Source organism: Haliaeetus albicilla, chromosome 5 (assembly GCF_947461875.1).
Source record: "Haliaeetus albicilla chromosome 5, bHalAlb1.1, whole genome shotgun sequence".
Lineage (NCBI taxonomy): Eukaryota > Metazoa > Chordata > Aves > Accipitriformes > Accipitridae > Haliaeetus > Haliaeetus albicilla.
The window spans coordinates 47743856-47767353 of NC_091487.1; the positions used below are offsets into that span (position 1 = coordinate 47743856).

General features: G+C 38.1%; 1 protein-coding gene across 5 annotated transcripts in view; it reads left to right on the forward strand.

Annotated features, from left to right (window-relative positions):
* Positions 1–23498, forward strand: part of LRRC4C (leucine rich repeat containing 4C) — a 547931-nt gene that overhangs the window by 212674 nt on the left and 311759 nt on the right. For all 5 annotated transcript variants that reach the window (XM_069784680.1, XM_069784679.1, XM_069784682.1 and 2 more), the window contains exon 2: positions 6323–6412. The gene's annotated coding sequence lies outside the window, so the exon portion shown is untranslated. The remainder of the gene's footprint in view (positions 1–6322; positions 6413–23498) is intronic.

The window sequence follows — 23498 nt, forward strand, 5'->3', positions numbered from 1 at the left end:
TGCTAACTTGAATTGGTTTGTACTGCTGTTGTGTTGGCTCTTAGACAGTTGCTGTGTTCTGAATTCCCAGAGGGGTTTTGATGGAGTAGTTGTCCGTGCCACTCAGCTGTATTGGCATTCTAATATTTTTAAGGTAAAGAATTAATTCTAAATGTAAGAGCAATGTTACATAAGACCCAGGTATGCTAATCCATTTTCAAGACAAAAATTGAACCTGAAGCCGGGTCCTTAATTGGCCCTTCTGTTTTCCCGGCACAGCTGAAATTAGGCACAATTCAGTGGGGTTTTTTCAGCAGAGAAAGCTCTGTTGTTATGTCTTCTTCCTATTTTGCTCATTATAAGCATTGTTTTAGTCCCCCTACACTATTACTTTATGCTCCCCTAAGTTAATTTAAAGGGACTGACTAGCACTGAACACTCTAAATCCAGACGACGTCTCAGGTTTTGTTGTGGGCTAATTGGTTGGCCTTGTGTCAACTCAGTTGCTCTTTCTGTCATCCAGAAAACTTCATTTACTTCGCATGGTAGTGCTATGGCTTGCCTTTGTGGAAAAAAAAAAGAAGAAAAAAAAAAAGCGTGTGGTAGAAAAGCAACACGGTCACCTCTCAGTTCTTAAGAATCTAAACATCATTAAGAGCATAAAGAAGTTGTAGCTACGTATAGAACCGATGTCTGTGTAAGGACAAAATTGGAAAGACTGGGGCAAAATGAGAATTACGACTACCAAAAGAGTTACAAGACGTTGTATGGGAAGGCTTTAGAAGAGTATTAGATGTAAGAAAATATGAAAGATCGCCTCACCGAGGCCATCGGCCCCGGTGCAGGTGCGTTCCGCAGCAGAGTGGGGGATTGCGGCGCAGGGCGGTGGGGAGGTTCCTTCCTTTCCTCTTCGAAGGAGGGGTATTCCCACTGGCCGAGTGGAGAGACTTGATGTAGACATAAACCGGTGACCGGGCACCCTTCCGTGACCGTCTGTGCCGGCCAAGGGAGCTCATCCTACTTGACCCTCAAGGTCAAGGCTGCAGGGGTCTGCACCATCTACCTGCAGCCCACAGCCAAACAGCCAAAAACTCCCCTGCTGGCACACGCGGCACGGAGGGTGGCCGATAATGCGGAAGGATGGAAGCTTGCAACGGCGAGGACCTGCAGGAGGACGAGACTTCTCCCGAAGCCTGAGGTGCCCTTGCAGAACCGCTTCGCCGCTCTGCAGACTGAAGAGGAAAAGACCCAGCACGTCAGGAGAGGTGCTGGAGCTGAGTAAGGCAGCCCGGTCTGCAACCCGCGGTAACAACCAGCACAACTAAGAGAAGGTGACGGGTGATAGTGGTAGGCGAGTCTCTTCTGAGAGGTACGGAGGCACCCATCTGCCGACCTGACGCATTCTCTAGAGGTGTGCTGATTACTGGGGGCTCGTGTCAGGGATGTCACCGAGAGACTGCCAAGCCTCATACAGCCCACGGACTATTATCCTCCTGGTCAAAGGGAAGGGGTTTGAAAGGGCCGGTCAAATCTGGCGAATCAACAAATGGTTACGAGACCGGTGCCACAGGCAGGAGCTCGGCTACTTAGACCGTGGGACTCACTTCATTGGCGGCCCAACTTAAATGCCTCTATGCAAACATGCGGAGCGTGGGGAATAAACAAGAGGAGGTAGACGTGCGCACACCTCCAGGGCTGCGATCTTGTTGGCACTGCAGAGACATGGTGGGATGGAAGGATACAGGCTCTTTTGGAAGGACAGGCAGGGGAGATGAGGAGAGGGCGTCACCCTCCATGTCAATGACCAGCTGGAGGGCATGGAGCTCCGCCTGGGGATGGATGAGGAGCTGACCGAGAGCTTATGGGTCAGGATTAAAGGGAGGGCAGGGACAGGTGACATTATAGTGGGGGTCTGCCACAGGGAGACCTCATAGCAGCCTTCCAGTACCTAAAGGGGGCCTGCAGGAAAGCCAGAGAGGGACTTTTTACAAGGACATGTAGTGAGGGGACAAGGGGTAATGGCTTTAAACTGAAAGAGGGTAGATTTAGATTAGATGTAAGGAAGAAATTCTTCACTGTGAGGGTGGTGAGGCACTGGAACAGGTTGTGGCTGCCCCATCCCTGGCAGTGTTCAAGGCCAAGTTGGATGAGATGGGGCTTTGAGCAACCTGGTCTAGTGGAAGGTGTCTGTGCCCATGGCAGGGGGGTGGGAACTAGATGGTCTTTAAGGTCCCTTCCAACCCAAACCATTCTATGATACTGTATGATATTATTGGGCTAAGTGAGCATATAACAAATGTCTGAAAAGAAGATGAAGAATTCAGTGACCTTATTCTATTAAACTTAACCAAAGAAGTGAATTACAAACCTATTTTTAATAGTTAATAACAAAGAAAATAAATAGAGGTAAGACTAATGGAAAATGAGTTAATACAGATATCTGTAAGTTTTATATTGTGTCCTGATAGCCTGGAAGTAAAGTAACTAGGAACTGTTAAAGTTGGAGAAATTGCAGGGCAGAGGGCTCAAAAGGGTCACGATTGCACGTAGCTGGAGCTTATAGCGGACTGTAAAGTAAATGCATTTGATACATTATACTGCTGCTGAAACAGCAAGTAACAATGAAAAAAGAGTAAATATACCAGAAATGTATGTATGACATAGTAATGTTTCCACTCCACTTAACAGCGGATGGGGCATTTTGTTTACAACTGGGTACTGGAGAAGTTTTGACAAATATAAAGGTTCTGATAGCAGGAAAAAATGAAGGTGAAATCCCAGAAGGACTTCAGTGTTGGTTGTTACACTGGAGGCTGTGATCAGTGGTTTTCATGTGCACTGTTGGTGAGACAAGAAGTTATTGTTTTTATTTGTTGCTTAAAGACAATGGGAAAGGGATACTAAGAATAACAGAACAATGGAAAAATAATGTCATGGATGCTTTCTGCTAATAGTTTCTAGGAGTAACTAGAGGTAAGCAGGTAGAAGGTTGAAGATCCTTGATTTTATTTCAGAAAATTAGTGTGTGTGTGCTAGATGATTAGTTGAATTCTCCTGAAGTCCTATATTTCTAGGCTATTAATAAAGAAAAGTAAGAGGCATTACTCGGCAGGTATGGATATTAGATAAATCGTACATATTTTGCTAAGTCTCTAAATTCACCGTATATAATCATTTTCATTCCCTTAGCTACAGTTTTTCAAGCAGAAGTCCATCCATGGTGTAGACATCACTAATTCTAAAAGCCTTGACTAATGTTTGTGTAAAATTTATTAGTACAATAACAGCACAAAAATTTAATAATGACACCAATAATGTATCATGCTGATTAAATGTATTTTAATCTTTAGATTCTCACCTTCATTCTTACTACTTTTTCTACTATTGCTATTACGAATGTCACTGCTAAACCTTTAACTCATAGTACCAAACTTGCAATAATGTTTATTAAAGCTTAAAATGTTTTTACATAAGAAGCTCATCAGTTCCAGCTCTTTATGTTTAGTAGTGATGGTTTTGGTCACTATTTGAGAATGAGCTATGAGAGAAAGTATTTTGAAGTACTTCATCTTTCTACTGCAGATTTGTTTCCTAAAACCATTATACTCTTCCTCTTCCCAGAGCTGTGTTCTATAAGGCTCCATAGTGATGAATTCTTAAATGTCAGTAAATGGATTTTTTTTTTTTTTTAAGTTTTACATTTCTCTGGTTTCTTTCAATTTTTTTTCTCTCTCAAATTTTTAATATTTTATTCTAGTGATCTTTGTTTCCATATACTGTATATGCTTCCATATACTGTATAATCACAATACGTAGATATTCCTGTGTAGTCATCTGCAGGCCCTAACCATGCCTGTACTCTTAGGTGGCTGTCCTAGTGCTACGTGCCCACATACGCATCTGTGAAACAAAGCTTAACTGTATCATCCAAGGCTGAGAAGCTGCATCAAACTGCTGCATTCTTAGACAGAAATAAGTTATCTTTTACCTGATCCTGTGGAGACATGTCTATGAGAGTCAGGGGAGGTGAGCTGCATATGAATGAATCGTTGCATTTTTTTTGATGGGAGACATGGTTTGGTGAAGGAACGGCTACAGCTATCTAGCTTAGAAATTTAAATATTATTTTATTGTGTTTCCTGTGATGCTTTTCTCTACTCCTTGTGAACCCATATGTGACTTTTGAACAACTGGAGTCATCAAACCAGGCAAGGTGTTATTGAGAATATTCTAAACATAAGAATTAAGCAGTATTTCTATCTCCCCCCCCCCCTTTTTTTTTTTCCGCACCTCATATACTAAAGAAGTTTTACCTACTGTCTCACCACCTGGCTTTTTTCCACCCATTTAAAGGAATGCATATTTCCTTAGGACTAACATAGTGAAGTAAAGGCAATATGCTTTGGCAGATTCTGGAAGGAGAGTCTGCATTCCCATGATGTGAGGATGACTTCGATCAAAACTGCACCTTTTAGGTGAACACTCTGATTGCTTTCTGCCAACACAGGCTGGCCAGCCTTACGTGCTTTTCACACATGAGATATTTTAAAGATATTCCACTACAGAACGCTGGCTTTATAATTTGTTTCTCAAATATATGTTTTCGCTTCCAATTTTGTGCTTTGTTATCACGCTGTTTTCTAGTCCTGAGTGCACAGTTGTCAAGGAACTGAGCACAATTTAGCCCCTTTTAATTGGCTAAGTCATATGAGTCACTGAGCACCTTCTGAGAGGAGCAAACAGCGTTCCAGCTAGCTGGCAGGACTGAACTATCAGCGACAAATAAGTTGCATACCCTGTTATCAGCCTGTAGGTGTAACTCTGTATTTCCTACCTTTTTAAGCTTCTAACATTTGCTTAACTCGAAAATTCTTAAAGGGGGTGAGGTTTGTTAAAAGTCCAGATTATCGATGTGTGCCTGAAAATTTCCAGAACAAGGTGACTCTTTTGAGACGTTTCTAATCACTTAAGTCGTACTGTTGCGTTTCTATATCTGTATGTCTAACATTGTAAACCAAGCTAATCTTGGCAGCGTGTGCTTACAGCCAGTCTGTATTTCTTTATGGCTAGATAAATGCAGTATGTCAGAATCACTGTTCCATGAAGGGCTGACAAAACTGGAGAGCTGTATCATGCTACCTGCACTCATTCCATGAGCACCTGCGTGCCATCACTTGTTTCTTTGTAAGTATTTGATGAGGCTTTAGATACTAAGCAGACTTACTGGACAACCCAACAGATTCTCTCACTGCAGCTCACTCTCAGTAGTGTTTTCTCTCAGTCTTGAAAAGTTTAGAATTACTAAAAGCTTCTAAGTCATCTTTTTCTCAGTATTTAGCATCCTCTTCTGTAGGATGGCTGAGGACTTGTTCACAGGGGGTCACAAAGAGTGTGTAATAAAATCAAGCCTATTGTCATGAGGTTTAAATTCATAATTCAGGAATCTGCAGGAATATGGTCACTTACCAAAAATGTTTGAAATTCACTCTTGACAGCAAGGAACATTCCACAACACTGACTGGAAATCTTACCATTTTTTGATATTTTAGGATAAGGAAGAAATAAAACTTACTAACCACACTAACTAGAAGATATTTGCTTAGAGGTGCAAGAGGCAAAATTTTTTAAAATCAGTCTTATTTCCTACTAGAGGAAATATTAAGCTCTCTTAAGCTGCTGTCAGAACAGTAGGAATGAACTGGATCTCATAAATTTTACTATATCTATCTATAAAACTTCTGCATTTTCTTGGGAGTCTACTCCGCTGTAAAACTGATTTCACTGTAAGAGTCTATTATTCAGCCTACCTGTTTCTTTTCTTCATGTATTCTCATTAATAAATATCAAAAAGGGATAAAGAGAGGTACTCTGGGGTATAATCTACAGGATTTCCTTCAAATCCTTCTACCATTAATATTCAAGGAAAATGTGATATCTTTTTCTTAAGAAAAATGGGTTTTTTTTGGCCAAGATTCTATTTTCTTTTAGAATATTTGTGAAAGGTCTTTTTGATTGAAACTGGGAATGCATGCTTCCTGTAAAGCAAAAACTTTGTTCCTGGCAGAACAAAATAAAACAGAAATAATAAACTCCCTGCAGCTCCAGTAACTTTTTACCTATATATGAAATATATTCTTGACTCTCATAAAATGCTAATAGCATGTTCATATTCACAAATAAAGATTTAATTATGCAGGTTTTTAAATGAAATTGTAGCATGTTCCTGTAAATTTCCCAGCTGAGGTTTTAATTTTTCATGTATTACCAGAGCACGACTACTGAAAAAACTGCCAATCATTTAACCTCATGTTTTGTTTTGTTTGGGTTTTTTTTGTCTTTCCAGAAATGAATTTCTTTATTGCGAGAAATCATGATTATTTATTGATGCAGAAAGCAAACGGGCTGATGTTCTGCTGGGTGTTCTGAACAACATGTAAGTGTAATACATTTACTGTAACACTGATTACGTGTTCAGTTTAGCTAGTGATTATGATTTGATTTTAACAAAGAAACCATTGGTTAGAGATGTTTCTTAATTTATTGTTAATCAGTAAAGCAGATAAGGTTCGATGACGGATTGTGTCTGAGGTCATACCTTTCTGAAGGTATTTTTGTCCCCTCGTTTTACTGTGCACATTAATCTCCATCAGACCCCACTACACATTCGTAAGCTTCACTCAGGAAAGACCATGGCAACACAAGTCAAGATTAATGGTAATTGATTAGCAAAGCTCTAAAAAAAAATTATAGAGGGCCTACCTGGTCAGCAAAATGACCTGACACTAGATAAACTTCTTTATTTGTTAACATCCCCCAAAGTAGCAGTATTTTGATCTTTTATGATAGGAACTGCAAAAACAAGGCTACACAATGGCTGACAGAAATGTAAACTCTGATTAAAATCTTGAGTTTTGAGAAGACACTAGGTAACATAAATGACCTTCTCAGACTTAATGCATTAGTACGCAAGGAAAGGCAAAAAGGCCATTTATTCTTTCCCACAGCTATATGTACCGAGCATTGTTGGTGTTCAGTAACAATACTGTTTCTGATATTGCTAGTGGGATGACAATCTTAAATTTTCTTCTGTTTATGTTTGATTTCATTGCCATACACATTTCTTGCCTGATAAAGGTCCAGTTCTTGAGACTGAGGTTGGATCTCTGAGTATTCATTTGACTTTTGAAAGGCTAATTGATTCAGCTTTGTTCATGATGTTGTTTCAGTCTTTTCTGTGCACAAACATTTGTGGGGACGATTTTACTGGCTCCAGTATTTGTGGACTGAATATCTGTCATTTGAATAGTCATGCACTCATGCAGAAGGACGATTTTGAGCATCCTATTATACAGTATTTTCAGCATGATTCCTGTCACTGGTTTTGGAAAAGCTTCAGTCCAAGAGTAGAAATGATACCAGCTGACTGAGGTGATGTGTCATATATAGTGACTAGTGAGAGCCTAAATGTGAGGTTTGCTACACAGCCAGTCAGCTTGTCTTTGTTTGTGTGAACTTTCCTAACAATTCTAAATAATAAATTACTTAATAAAAGATGGTCTTTTTGCAAATAGCTTATCAATTGAAGGAAAGAGTGGTTTGAAGCTGTCTGTTCAACTGTAGAGTAGGGCAGGGATTCCCAGACTGGGATCTAAAAGCTATGCAATGGAAACTGTAGCGTGCTTGTATTCTCTGCTGCAAGACTGACAAGAAGAAGATGCAGAAGTGGTCCTCTGGTCAAAAAAATTGGAGGTGTGGTGTCAAAACTCTTATTTTAGCTAGGAAGTTGACACAGGTGTTTGTAGCTGCATGCAGGATTAGACTGGGGGAAAAATAAAATCACCAGGCATCCCTTACCAATGTCTATATTTTTTGTTGTTGTTGTTCATAAATACTCTCTGTCATGATCACATGATTTAAGATCAAATTTTTCATTGTTAGGGAAAGAAAATAGATTTTTTTTCCTCACTGCATTGTGAAGATGAATTCTTTTACTTGACAAGCTCCTTATATTTTGTGATAGAAGAGATCAATTTGAAATAAAAATTAAATGGATTAGTACCATCTTATTGTCCAGACTAAAAGTTAGATTGCAGTTGTGCTAATACAACTGTGTAGCTATTGGCCGTAGCTGATCAGGAAGCTTCAGCTTTCCGTATATGACATCCCATCATTTACATTTCCTGCTGTTACAGCCCTTGTAATTTTATGATGCCCAGTTCTTCTCCCTGCTTTCTAGAAGGTACTGCCTCCTAGTCCCTGTTTCCGTAAAAGGGTAGCAAAAGGTGCACTACACACAGTACTAATAGAGTTACATGTGCCTCAGTATAGCACTTAACAAGATAACTGAACACACGTGCCGCGGGTGTTTGATTTTCAGCACATTCAGCAATCAAAGGTATTCTGGCAGCAACAGGATGACACCACTACTGATGAGAACTGGTCTACATTTTTCAAAAAAAATTTTTGACATCAGAAAATGAAAATTGGCGGAAACTAAAATAGGCGTCCTCGGTCTTTCATCACAACAGCCCGGCACCTGATAACTTTTAGTAATACCAGTGCGTTTGCAATATGTGAGAAGCCAATTAAATGCAGCTCTATAACGAAAGCTGTCTGCCACAAAGCCTGGAGGGTATAAATTGGGGTGTGCTCCTAGCCATGCTTTTTTGAGTGCTAGGCTATCCTGGTATGAAGAGATACCAAGCCCTAGTACTCCCTGTTCAAACTGGTGGTTCCCTATTACTGACTCCCTGCAGTCTCATGCGAGAGTTTGGCAGCCTTGGAAACCCACATCTCAGGGGGACTGGGGGGCTCTGGAGTAGCTCTGCGACCCCAAAGGCCTGGGAGATGGAGCAGGAGCTGTCAGTGCTTTGAGAAGGCTGGTCCCACACAGGGAGCTTCACTTCGGGGGATAAATTAACCCCAGCCCTCTGGATGAGCATACAAGATTTTTGAGTACTGGCACTGCCTTGAGGGTCCGTGAACCTGGGGCAGCTCCTGATACTTTTCTTTTGTTTCCTTACTCTCTTTCATGTCTGTCATTTGCTGGAGTTCTTCCTGATTCAGAGAATTCAGCGTTTTTACAAAATATCATTATTTTGTGGAATAGAAATTCCATGTTACGAGTTTTATTGCTGTGTCATTTAGGAAAAAAAAAAGTCATCTGAGCAGTGCTGATAATAATCCAGGTATATATTATGTTTAAGGGGGTTTTATGTGGATCGTATTCTTCAGCTGAAAACACTGTTCAGGAATGATTAATTTATTTCTTTCTCTTGTTAGAGAATTGGCTGCTAACTGGAAGCATTTTATACTGCATGGTTACTTGAGGCACCGTTATTTTCAATTCAACAGAACTAAGAGCAGAGAATGAGTGACAATATGTTAGGGGACTGTGTATCACGAAATACACAGCTTCAGCTTGCATGTGAAAATACCACTTAGCTGTGATAATAGAAATCAGATTTCAATGAGCATGTTCTTTGTTATTAATCCATTTTTCTCTTTTCATCTGAAGAAATCCTAATAACAAGTTAGACAAATCATACTCTTTAAAACTGATTTGAAATAAAAATGCTTTTGAATCCTTGCAATTTCAGGCATGCATTTTGTAATAATTATGATAATAATAATAATATGTTCCTTTGCTGCTAATGTATTGATGCGTACTTGTAAGCGTGCACAATGTTGTACTTTTATTTTTGGTCCAAGTTTATTGTTAAGAATGAAATGATTCCTTCTATTTAAGCAAATTTGTGAGCGAACTGTGGGAGGTACGGTAAGAACATTGAATTTGAAGACCTAAGAAAGATGGTAAATTATGAGGACTGATTATTAATATGTAGTGTTGAAGTACTAAGGTGAACTTTTTCCTTTGGGGCAAAAGGGCTGGTGTCTTAGGTCTTTTTAATTTTAAATCTTTGATCTTGCATCAGTTGCAATTACTGTCAGAAGTTGAGCCATTTGTAGTGTGTGTACCCAGGCAAACACTTCTGTGTGCATTCTGCATAGCATAACTTCCGTACAGGGTAGTACTATTAGAGTCTTAACTGAACATCTTTACGAAGCTTCTTTCCAGTAACCGCTTTTTGTGATACACAGAAAGACACTGATCTTATTATATATAAGGGCTTTTGGTCAGCTACTGTGATTCCCTTTTTGGCCTCTAAGGCCAGCTTAAAGAACAAAAGACTTTAACTTTATTGTCAATGATGTTGAGAAATTACTGCTAATTTAGTAGTATCTCTTAGTTTCTTCTGCTGCTTTTGGTCTGGCTGTGACCATTTTTAGCTACGCAATATCCCCTTTTAATTTCACCCTTTCAGAGGGGAGGAAAGAGAAAACAACACTATTGCTTTTCTATTAGTTTATTTTGTTGAATTATAGTCAGAGGTGTATTACTTTGTAGTCTGGAAACTTCAGCACTGTTCTTGTTTCATAAAGGAGCGCAGGCTGGGGTCAGTGGCAATGGCTCCTCCATATTTAGTGCCTACAAGGTATGGCCCTAACATGCTCATGATCTAACACACAAGATGCTTGTACATGATGCACGTTAACAAAGTATTAATACAATGTTATGCAGGCTTCCCGAGACCAATACGAAGCATGCTTGGTTTCTGACAACCCTTTTTATACAGTGTTCAAAATTTATCAGACTATACTTGCATCCCTTTTTGGACATACACTTTCCATCCCTATCACAAACCGTTAAGTCACCTTATGTTCAATAAATGTCTGCTTTATGTCCTTTTCTCTCTGTTATTTTGGAGATTTTCTTTATGATTTTGATACTGTTTATCTTGCATCATATTTTTGTGTAGATTCTTCATCTATTGTTCACAGCTTCTGTGGGGCCTACTTTGATTAATGCTTTTATCAACTGTATCTGTATAATACTGAATTCTAATCAATTCTCCACCAAAACCTACAACCACTAAAATGTCACTCAAGAATGAAATAAAAATGTTCCTAGAATACTTGCCAAATCTATTACTGTCAGTGGATTCTAGGAAGTTCATAAAAATGTCGAAAAGAATTGCATCATATTTTGAGATTGAAGAAGGGCCTCAGATTTGTTTGTTTTGTTTTTTTTTTTCTTGTCCAAAATAATCAAGGCAACATTCTTGATTTTCATCATGAAAGAAATTATAGAGATTGCAATCATTTACATGGTGATGATCTCTGTGGAGTATTGAGAGAGAAAACATTCATTTTTCAAGGAGAGCTACAATTTCTTGTTCAAGAATGTTCCTAAAGGAAGCTGTCTGAAGAAGGGGAGCTTTTCCACCTGGTCAGCATTATTAATAGCTTGGTTTTGTCTCACCACTGTAACTGCTCACCTTGGGCTCCTCAGCAGAAGAGACCGCAGCGAGAGCTGCAAGGTCTTTGCTGTCCGCTGACCCTGTAGTCTTTTCTGATAAAAGTTTATTCATGTATTTTGTGATTTCAAACAAAAACTTTTGTATTTCATGCAGGGATAGCCTGGCTTCTTCCCACGTGTTTATAGTGTATTACATAAAACGCTTTAAATTTCTTTTTCCTTCCCCCAAATTACAAATGTTTTTCTCCAATTGGCTTATTATCGTGCATTGCCACGGAGGGTGCCAAATGAACAGTTTCACTTTCTTTTGTGGTCACAGCAGTAGTTTGTTTCTGACTCGCTGAAGAGAACACAAGATTTATGTAGTCAGTTGTAAACATCCCGTTGAAGAAACCTTCATCTCTTCCTTGATTCATTGCATGAGAGTTTACCAGTTAGACCCTTGAGACAGCCACTGTGGGGTAATGATTATGATGTGAAAGAATCAAAGGACTAATAATTCTAAGGCATTTAGAGTTAGATTCAGCTTAGTTAATTTAGGTATCTGATACTGTCTAAGATTTAACTACATATGATCCTTCTGTATGAGAAGACAGAAGCTGACTTCTCTAGAGGGTGTTTCCTACATGAGTTTTTAAGACAGGTATGATGAATTGTCCTATAGAAGTGCGTATTTTTTTTCCCCATTAATTTTAAGGAGAATCTGGAGTGACTGTTTCAGACTTAAGGAACATACTTTAGATATTTAAATTTAAACAGGAAATTCTACCCTTGGCAGAAAGCAAATTTTGCTTGACAGATTGATAACACTTAAGTCAGTATAAGAAACCCCTTCTACCTTGTGATCTACCAGAACACTTAGTTTTCCAAGTTTTGCCCATGATCTAATATATTGTGGCATCTCGTGTACAGTATGTGAATGAAGGTCGAAAGATGCTTTTTCTTTTGTGCTTCAAGGTATGAACTGTGAAAAAAATCATCACATTTTATTACGGCATGATAATTATTCCTAGAGAGTGGCATTACTAGTTATGCAGACCTAGTTTAAAATTGAACCAGTCTTGCCTCTTCAGATGCGCGCTGTCAGTTAAGTGCCTGTAATGCCTTGCGACATCATCTCTGTGTTGCTTAAATCAAGGAGTTTTTCTGTGGGTCGCCCCCCCCCCCCCCCCCAATCTTTCACTTTGTTGCAGAGCGACATCAAAGATCTTCCTGATAGTTCACCTCTTGGTCCGCTAATTCTCATGCTCTGAGTTTGCAAGCAAATTTTGGCCTGGGAGCATGCCATTATCAGTGGCAAAATTTAAAGCTTTTGGAGGTATTCTACTGGTATTGTTGTTTTGGAAAGAAAATACACTCCATTTTCTCAGGCTTTTATGTAGGTCACTTAAAGTACATATTTTTCAGCAGCCTGTCAAGGGAATTTGCAAATTTTTGGGTTGTTTTTTCCCATCTACCATTTAAAATGGATCCTTTTAAACTTAATACAGCAAAACTAATGGCCGCAAGACTTTGCTGCTCTTGTACCCTCACTGTGATCTAATCTAGTTATGTGTATGGGTATAGGAAAAGCACTCAGGCAATGGAAAAAATGTGATATTTTAAGCATGTTCTCTGTATGATTCTGTTAAATTAGTCAGTGGTACATCTGTAGCTTCCTGACAAAAAACCACATGCTTGCCAGTTTACAAGAGGACCTGGATACCTCTGTTGGTGTACCAGGCTTATAAAAAATCAATTTGAAATGTTTCAAGCACTAATGTTGTTCCCAACAAAATAGAGCTAATGTTATTAGATACCTGAGCCCCTTCCACATATCCAGGGCAGGAAGTGAAAGAATAAAAAGTTTTTGATTAAATTACATCAAGACCACAAGCAGTTCAGTCTGGTTATCATAAATGTACATTTATGTTAAACACAGTTGAAGGTGCAGCAATCTTTATTTACATGTTTAAATTATATTAACTTTAATACTACTAATTAAAAATATTTAAAAATTTATTAGATGCTGTCATCCACAGCAGCCTAGTACACCGTGTATTATGTATACCATGGTGTTGTACCTTAAATACAGCCCTATTCACAAAAATGAGAGGTCTGTTGACTCATTTGTATGCTTTCAGTTATCAGACTGCAGATCTGTCTGACAGTGAATTTACTACAAAAGTTGTTTTGTCACTAATTGGAAGGTCCCTTTGGAGCAGAAATAAGAATGTCTGCTGTGCATCACCAGTTGTAACTTTAAAATGTTGTTTCTGGTAGATATGACATGATTGATACTGATCGATTAGCTGAAGCTTCTTATGTTATACCCTAAATGTTGGTAAATGCCATGCTTTTTTCATAATGTCCTTACAGCTTTGATATATTTACATAAATCTTATAACCACCTTCTGACGATGAAAAATAAAAACATGCGATCCATTTTTACTCTTTGTGACTACCCTTTAAAATACCAGAACAATAATTCTAGGTTTGAATTTGCCCCAATTGGAGTGTCCTTGGTTTTGCAGAGAAGCTTGACAGAATATTTAGCTGCGACCTCTTTTTGTCATATCATGCTGTGATCTCTTGGACCAAAGACTTAAAAGCTCTCATGGGTGACCAAAAACTATGAAAATACTATGTTTTTGTGTATACTTGTTACGGGCTCTTTTTCTATTAAACAGCAAGACGTTTCCCAGGTTGCAGATTCAGACTGCTGTGTCAGTGGACTTGCTGCCGTTCCCGTGTTTTTGGAGTGGCCGTGGCTGGGGCAGGGCATAGGGACGTAGCGGCTGTCCCGGTACGGCGTGCTGCCCTGAAAGGTTGCAGTTTGGTTTGGCGTTGAGGTGTACACCAAGACCATACACGTGGTGAAATGATCTTGTTTGGAAGGCGAGTTTGGATAGAAAGTATTACAAGACTTTGAACGTTGTACAACAAAGAGGCACGAGGGTCGCGCTTTTCACCGGTACCAAAAAACGGTGTTTGCAGTTCCTTGGTTTTGAGGTATTGATATCAAACCAGCTGTTGTCCTGGTGCTTTTTTGTTGTTGCTGCTGTTTTACTGGCATCCTGCCAGTCCTTGTGTTTGTTGAAGTTTCAGTCTCTTACAATTCTTCTGCTTGGGAAATGTTCCAAAGGGCTTTATTAAAATAAAAGCCAGATACTCTTGTGATTCTTATGAGGTATATCCTGCATTTATTGTTAGTCGAGCAAAGGGCAGAATAGATACAGTAAAGTTGTATCTATGGCGTGGGGGATGGATACCAAGATTTTCAGCCATGGTTTTCTTCTCTAAGAAACTGCATTATGCCTGACAATAATTTCCAACCAATACTTACCAGAGTAACAATTCCTTATGGTTTTCTCATAAACATTATGATAAATATATGAGCTTTGTATGATAGTATAGTTTGACATTTGCTGTGCACAGTTATTTTTCTAGCAGATCTGCTCGCCTCAAAGATAAGATGGTGGGCTGAGATTTATCTATATGTCTGTCTACATAATCTAAATATCAATGTCATAGAGAAGATGTATCATTTCAGTTCTAGTACTCACTGCCAGTTTTGTTAGAGACCTGTCAGTTCTGTAGATGGAAATACTTAGAGTGTAAGGAAAGAGTCATTAAGCGTGGATAATGCTGTTTGGCTAAAATAAAACTAAGCTTATTTCTTTCTTTACTAAACTGAATTCCAAATCTGTTCAGAGTTCTGAAATATTAATTTACCTATAACCTCACCATGTATGTAATAATGTGTGTAAACATGTACTCACTCCTGTTCTCCACTCAAATCTATTTTGTGCTTTTGTATCCCTCTGGATGGATACCGTCTCCAGTCAGAAGTATCTATCTGTCTCCATTTATTCTCGGTTGTGGTGGTCTGCGTCCAGATGTATGTATATATTTGTTCTTATTTTTTAAGGCAACGTGTCTTGTAACTTGAGAAAACAATACTTTTAATTATGTTATGGGCATGACCACATACTTCTACCTGGAGAAGCCGTATGCTTTCCTTACATTGACTCCCACCGTAATGAGGATAGTATGAGGGGAAAATAAGAGCTAGTAAAAATACCTATTATTAGAAATAGCAGCTGCTTAAAACTTCATTTGGAATATTAAAATAAATTCTGGTGAAGAAGGTTCATTACTAGGTGATGTAGTTAAAAATACATGGTCAATCACAAACAGTTGGCTAATGAATAAGGTGTATGGTTGATAAACACAGCATATATTTCTCTAGCTTATCTTCTTGCATTTATCTCCATAAATATGCTGGTTAAATATACAAAGGCAAATGGTCATTAAAATAGGAAATACGGGAAATTTCACAAGATGTTCAGTTCAGCACCAAATAATTAAGTGCTATAAATTGTTATAAATAAATAGGCATTTTATTAAACAGTCACCCTAATTCTGTTGCTAGCCCTCCATAAGCTTAGATCGCATACAGCTCCTCAACGGTATCTGCTTCATATACTGTGGCTCTGAAGTCATGGTGGGACGTGTGGCTAGAGTAAGCTGTGAGTGCCGTCAAGCAATGTGAAGAGTACTGTTGTTGTCACCCTCAAGACATCTGAGATGAATCAGAGCAGCAGCACAGCCTTAGATATCCCTGCTGTTGCACACCACGAACCTGACCATGGATCGCTTCCGTTCTCCGAAACACGATCAAAATGGTCTCGACGAGAATTAGAGAGCTGCCGCAAGCTGTCTCAAGGCACTAAAGGTGTGACTCTTGGAAGCCTCCTTGGCTGAGCTGAGAGTAGAAAACCTCAGTAGCACTTTCTGTATGGATCAATCAGCCTGTGAGCTTTGAGCGAGTCAATAATAACGCAGGGGCAGAAGGTGCTTTTACATCATAGGAGACAATCGGTAGGGCCACCCTTTTTGTGCATATAGGGCTGGATTAAGTAAAAGCAATAAAACAGCGCTGACCAAACCCAGACTTATAACAGCTCTAGAGATACGGAATAGTCTGTTCTACTGCCCTGGTCTGAACTGGGGGAGCCAGACATCTGAATTCAGGTGGACTCCTAGCCAAGAGGTATTAGATATTCTTAGACTCATCTCTTGTTTTTACTCACTGTCAGTTCCATTTTAGGTCTTAAAAAATGTCTCCTAAAATTTACTATGTTTCTGTGAGTTTGGGGCAGTTTGATTTGGAAAAAAAAAAAGGTCAAAGTTTTTAACTAACCTCAGAAAAATGGGTGTTGAAGAGACCTTTTTGAGGATCCTGTGATTCCTGCTAAGGCAACAGTCCTGTTTCAGAGTCTTAGAAGACAGGAGCTATCACTTACCAAAAGATTGGATTTTACACAAGCTTCATAGTCTGCATCTCCATGAGAAAGTACTTAGATGGTTTTTCTATTTCAAACACTAGCTGTTATCTTGGATAAATGCCCATGTTTCATGCTCCAATTACTGTACATGTCTTTTAATGCTAATATCCTAGTAAAACAATTGGTAAAAATAGTGGTGTAAAAATGGTGAATGCTACTTAATTTATATTCCCTAGATAAAAAATAGAAAATGTAAAAGAAAAGCATTTTGTTTCCCATTCCCTGTATTAGTACCATTAGGAGCCACTTTTCAAACTTCCATGGAAGCATTCAGCCAGAGAAGTTGAAAAGGGATCAGAAATACGAGCAGCAAGCCCCGACTTCCTGCACTCTTTATGCCCTTTCTGCCAAGCCAGAGCAAATGTTTATTTGTTACTCCTCAATGCATGTTATGAATCAGCAGCAAAAAGGAGAACAGATATAGAAAGATGTCATTCTGGGTGAGCCAGAGTGATATTGTTGTAATCCTTGCATTTTGCCTTCTATTTTCCTGATGTTATTGTCCTCCTAAGTCCTAAAGCACTTTAAGGAACAATACAAAATAGCTTTGATACCGTACCGACTCAGTTTTGATGTCATTAACTCCTCCTCCATCTCATAGAAATTCTCTCATAGTATTCTGAACATGACTTTTTCAATTCTGTTTCATTTTCATAAACAGATATCTGAGTGTCCAACAAAGTGCAAAAGTCTGTCTTTCTAACACATACAGCCAGAAGGCACATAAACATATAAAATGGACTGAAAAGTTCTATCCAGTGCCATTAAGTGGCAGTCGACCACTCAGAAAGATAAAATTCTGGTTGATACAGTGATGATGGAGATGTATTGCACAACATAGCTAGAATGAAATCTGTTTATCTTCACCTCCTTTATTCCTCATTCATAGTATATATTGTGATTTCACTACTGGAAAGGCCTTGTAATCTTTTACGGTGTTTGAACGGAGTAATTGATGTTTAGAGCTGCGATATCTTTACTCTCTTTAGAAAAAACACATTCCTGAAAAATATTTAAGATTTACAGAACAAATAAGACAGTCTTTGCAGAGTGTTAGCTCCTTATCTTTACTGACATTTTGTCTATATTCCTGGTTTGTGTAATACTTCCTAGATGATAATTATTTATCAAACACTAGCAGGTTGCTTGATATTATCCAAAGATGGCTTTATGCTTCTTGCCATGATGGCATTATAGGATTTATCTTTTGCTATGTTTGGTTCTGTGCATGCTTTCACATGCCTATGATCACTGCTGAAGCCCAGAAGGTGATACCCTCATGTAGAATAAAAAAACCCAGAACACCTTTAAAAATATTCACGTGCTCTTTCTGAACACGTGATAGACTATATGTCCGTTTCCCCATAATATCCAGCATTCATTGAGGTTAAATGTGGCTTGTTCAGCATACGGTAGGCAATTCTGTTGCAGAGGCAGGTGGTGGTTGTTTCAGGCCAGGCAGTACTGCAGATGGAACCTCTGATTTTGCATCGAGGATACCATCCCACCAACGTCTTGACTTCTGCTGGCGGCGTAGCTGTATTAACTGCCCCAAGTATTTGCTTTTATACAGCATAGGAAGAGAGATGCATCATCAGTCATATGTGTAATATTCCTTAACATGTGAACAGATGCTGAAAACCCTTTGTTAAAGAGAGTCTTCATATCTGTTTAAATATACTACATCAAGGTAACTTCATGGACTGTGAAACATGGAGGTTCTTTCCTAGATTTAAAAAAAACACCCCAAACCAACCAAAAAACCCCAAACCCAGCAGTATATCCACAAAGTCAAAGTTAATGAATCAGTGTCTAAAATTGTATTTTGAAACTCTAAGAGACTGAGAATCGAGGAGAACTTCAACTGTCACAGGTACAGAAGGGTTCAAGGAAGCCTAATAAACAGGGTGGTAGAAGCAACTGAATATATTTAAGGGAAAGAATTGGTATCTATCAATATATTGACAAACTGGCACACTAATTCATCCATAAAGTGCTACAGGAATAGTAGGTTCATTAGACGTACTAATAGATTAGATTGTCCCACCTCTTGGATTTTTGGATCTGGATATGAGGAGAGGACCTTCACCAAAAAATAAGCTTACAGAAATAAATCTCAGAGGAAATAAAATTCCAAATGAAAGCTTAAAGAATACAGTAACAAAAGAAATAATAACAAAGAATTTTTGTAGAACATGGTATCTGGTTGTGAAGAAATAGTGTATGAGACGTGCTTTGCAGTTTTTCCTTGTGTTTTGTTTTTACCAAGAGGGATAATGTTACTTTTGAAATGAAAAATTGAAGGAAGAGCTGACAGTAGTATTTCATTCCTGGTAAGGCTTGCTGGGCTCCAGAGCCCTCCCCTTAGGAGAACTTTTGTTTTTTCAGATGGAGGCTATCGAACAGGAGCCTGATTTTTACAGGACAGATGCAAGGCTTGTCTGCTACTGTAGGGAAAAAGCTATAAAACTCAATTTGTCCCTCCTGAGGAGTTTTCTTCTGTGCTGCCTTGTGTATAGCTTCTGAGCAAATCAGAACAACTATTTTTAGTGAATACAAACATTCCTGCAAACTTCATTGATGTTACTTTTTAGCTCAAGGAGAATAAAATGAAAAGGGGTAATATCAGAAAAAGTCTTACTGAAGGATCACAGAGAATTAGAGAACATAATCTGAAAACTAGAAAAGTAAAAGCTAGATACCATTTAAAAATCAGGGTAGTTTCATTACAAAAAGAGGCAAAATGAAGGAAAAAAAAAAAAAACCCAAAACATTCCAAGGAGAACAGTTTCAGTGTTGTCTGTTTTTTGAGTGGTTTCCAGATTTGGGGGGAAAAGATTTTTCCCAGTCTTCCTGGCAAACTGTGTATGTGCAAAGCTTTGCACTCCCAGCTTTTCCCAAGGAAATATATGTAAAATTTTAAAACAATTTCTTACTTGTTATTACTTTGTCTTTCTGAAAGCTTAAGAGTACTAAGCATGATTACTTTTTAAACTGGAGCCTGAAACACACAGTAAGTATAACACCAGCATTAATAGCCTAAGATTCAGGACGTCTTCTAATGAATTGTAATCCCTGGGAAGATTGAGCTAGATTTTCTGAGATCATTTGTCATTTCTGATACAGTCCAAGTGATTTATCTTCATGTATTTGCCTAATGCATTACTTATTTTAACGTCAATTAGGCTACCAATGCTAATCTGATAGAGAAGACAGCATTTAATGGTTAGAACAATATTGAGAGTTGCTGTTTGTTGGTTGTCTCATTGACAAACTGCCTGAATATTAAATATTTCTTTTCCTTGTTTGGTACTTGTAAGCAAGTTTTAATCTGTTGCAGGTCGATTGTAAGAGAACCTTCGAAATAAAACCAAAACCTGCTCTTGAAAGTAAGTGAAAACACTACTGCTTTTCTACTGATTGGATAAACTGTTCAATATTTATATATACCTTTCCTGCCCGCTGTTAAATAGAAACAAATTGCTTAAGTGTATCTTATAGGCTGCATATTGTTAATAATTGAGGGAAGGTGGTTGAATGTTCAGGCCAGGAGTGCAACGTTTATGTTTGTGCTTTCAAAAGTAATTCCTGGAGGAACCAAAAAACCTGGTGATTACGGGCTTATTGCAATGAAACCTTGAAAGCTCAGAATGGTTCTGGCAGTAACAAGCTATACTTACTATATGTGACAGCAGTTTGCTAACAAATTAGGTGAATAATCAGCCTATTATCTTTGCACGTACTCAGTAACCTTTGCAGTGTATCAACACAAAGCTACGCCACCTTTACATCAAGCATTTACAAATGTGAAAAATTGTCTGACATTCTAGTAATGTAGTCTGCATAAAAAGTTTTGAGACAAGAAAAACAAAGGGACGCGTGCTCCTTTCTAGAGAGAGACAGAGGTAGATGCAGCAGAAAAAGTAGCAATTAGAATACCGGCAGGTGGTAAGACACAGGAACAACTAAATAATTATATACAACTTTATAATTTGTTTTTTGTTTCTTAATTTAGCTTTTTATGTAAAGCTATGAGATATTGACTGTTAATTTCAGAAGTCTTTTTCATTTCATCTTTGAAATGTTCATGTTTTGCTAATGTAATGAAAAAAGAAATTGTGATGTTTGAAAATGAATAATTCTTTACTTAAATTTCTTCAGTGGTGCAAAAAGTTGTCAAATACAAATCCTTCAAGATTATTGTGCTGAAAACTAAGACAACATTCAGCAGTTATATCATGGCTTCAAAGATTTTATCTTTTAAAAAGCCTGCATATATTTTGTGTATATGCAAATAACAAATTTCTGATATGCCAGTTTTATCTTAGGAGTACAAAACTCTTGGTCTGTGCATCATTTGAATTAGCCATCGGTTTAAAATCCCAGATAACAGAGGCCTGAGCCAAAACAGCAGTAATCAAATAAGTTGAGACTGAATTCAGCTCCACTCTGAAGGAGGAGATACATCGTTAACTAATCAGCCTAGGCACAAACAATTTCTGAATAAAAGTCACAGTCCACTCTAAGACCGTGAAGTAGAAAAGCATAATATGTCCTCAACTCACCAGTGGATTTCTTTAGTGGTTTTGTGATATTTATTATCCTCATCGTTCCTCCCTTCCTTCAGCTTTAAAAATGAAGATTATAATTTCTGATACTTTATTTATTAGATACTTTGAGATGAAGAATTGTAGGGAAGCATGAAGACTTGATATGTACATTTCAAGTAATTCTCTAGCTTCACTCCTCTTTGGCCCCACTACAAACCCGTTAGGAATATAAGTAAGTTTTTCTTATGGTTTGGTATATAGTTTAAGAGACCTGAGATTCAGCAAATCATTATTTTCCAGTGAGACTTCATTTTAGCATAACATTTCTGACCAACTATAAATTAGACTATTAGTTTATAATATTGCTAGTGGTTTAGCTGAGAGAGCACAACTGCTTCTTTTTTGCTTTGTCTCCTTGTTATACTTATCTGGTTGCATGGTACAGGTTATGATCAATCATGATTCAAAAGGAATGTAGGTTGTTTTCCCAATCCTGTTGCCTTCAGTCTGACAGCTGCTCCCTTGACATCTCCCCAAACTAGTCAGACCTTAAAAGTAAATAATGACAGGCAAACTAAGAACAGCAAGGGATTTATCTCTTCACCCACTGTCTCTCATGCTGACAATCATTTTTCATTCCCAAAAGAGACTGTCAGTTTCTTGGATGACCGCTTATGCTTCTTGGACTCCAGCCGCATTTGTTTTTATTTTTGAGAAGTTCAAGAGATGGCAATGTGAAATGAGTGACCCTTTTCATCCTTCATCTTGAAGAAAGAATGAAAATGACAAACTTGTTCCATTTCAGCATAAACTTAGCATTTTCTCTTCCTTTCTTCAGATGAACAAAGTGAGAGTTATTCCATTAAAAATGTTCTGAGTAACTTAATCCACTGATTTTTTGCAGTGCTCAGAATGGGCAAACATGGCACCAAAAGTATTCATTCTTGCAAATGCAGCTTGCTAATTTGTTTCACTGGTATTTCTGACCCCCTCAGATAAGTCCTATTGTGAAAATTAGAAACAAAGGAGAAACAAGTCTGTTTTAACAAAGTAGTGATGAGATGTTAATGAATAATTCCTGAACTGAAACCAGAATTCTTTCTGCTCTTATTATTTCAATGAGAGTACAGTGCCATGAGACCTATGGAGCCAGTCACGTGTACGTGAGTAGAAACCCACAAATACTAGGAACAGAAAATACTGACTGACTTTCACAAGTTGAAAGTTGTTCAACAAACCTTTAAACAAAACGGATAAATCACTAAATAGTGTCCTTTTTCTTTTCCAGTCATAGAAAGAAAAACAGGCAATGTGCACTCTTCCAGTGCCAGTGGAATGAATGAAATGAAATCTCCACAGAGGGGCTGGAAGTTAAAATATAAAGCACTTCCATGATGTCAGTGCATCCAAAAATCCTTTGAATTTAGGCCAAACAGCTCTAGAAGAAATGAGAAGTTCCTAGTGCTTCTTGCCCAAATAAAACAAATATGTTTGGAACTTAAAAGCCGTGAAGACAGTTGCATATTTCTGGTTATGTTATACAGTGGAAGTATTGTTTATTGTTTGATTACATGAATGCCCGTTGTAGGTCGTGGTTTTTAACCTTCAATACAAACAGAAGATATGATAACTATTGATCTTCTAGCCTCACTTCATGACATTCTGTTTTTATTTTTCAACTGAAGGTACATGAAATCTACGCTTTAGAGTTATCAAAAAAAAAAAATTGAACTACAAATTTGATTGCGTTTCATTCAACAAGCATCCGTAGGAATTAGCATGGCAATACAATTTAAGCATGTTCGCATCTTTTGCTGCTTTCTGAAATCCCTCCCTTGCATTTCTTTTGGTCCCTTGGGCTATATATTTTATCTCTTTTCAGATGTAAAGTATATTTTATTTAATTCCTTTCCACAGATATTCAGAGGTCTGAGTTCTTCCTTGTTAAACAGTAAGCTGATTTGGAAGTGTCTTTGTCATTATATAGAGAGCCTTGATAGGATGTCTGTTTTTTTCCTCAAAGGAAGGTATCTGAAATATCCTCTCCAAAAGCTCATGTATCAGAAGAAGTAAATGTGCAGTGTTAGTAATGGAGAAATAGCATTAAGAAGGAAATACCATTATATTTTGTGCATAGCTAACCTGAATAATCTATATAATTATAGAAATTACAGAAGTCAGGTATTCAGAAAGGGATTAGACATGTAAAGTTAATAATGAGAGTATCTACAATGACGTTAGTTAAGAGCAGATCTGTAAGGATTATAGCATTTATTATTTCAGGACATAAATCAAGTACATCCTAGGAATTAGGGATAA